Raw genomic sequence first — 389 nt, forward strand, 5'->3', positions numbered from 1 at the left:
TTTGCTTGATTATTTTTTTCATATTAATTTCTCTTTTGGAATTTTTTTATCCTAAAAAAAAAATACTACGACAGCAAATAATGAAGCACATTATAGTTAACTCAGCAATTCTGAACTTTCAACTTAACATTTTTCAAATAATGAGTAATGGTTTTTTAAATAATAATAATAGACTATACTAGTTATAGTAGTTGTTATTTATGTTTATAAAGTGTTGTTGAATTGACTTCGTTGAAGAAAAAAAAAACGTATCTAAAAGATTTCATTGTCTTAAAATTGAACATGACCATACACACTAGATAATTGAAAACTGATATTGTACAATTAATTGTGTATACATTGCTTTGTCCAAACCGACAAACTAAGTTTATTGACCTAGATTAAAATGT

This window comes from Rhopalosiphum padi, chromosome 2 (assembly GCF_020882245.1).
Source record: "Rhopalosiphum padi isolate XX-2018 chromosome 2, ASM2088224v1, whole genome shotgun sequence".
Classification (NCBI taxonomy): Eukaryota; Metazoa; Arthropoda; class Insecta; order Hemiptera; family Aphididae; genus Rhopalosiphum; species Rhopalosiphum padi.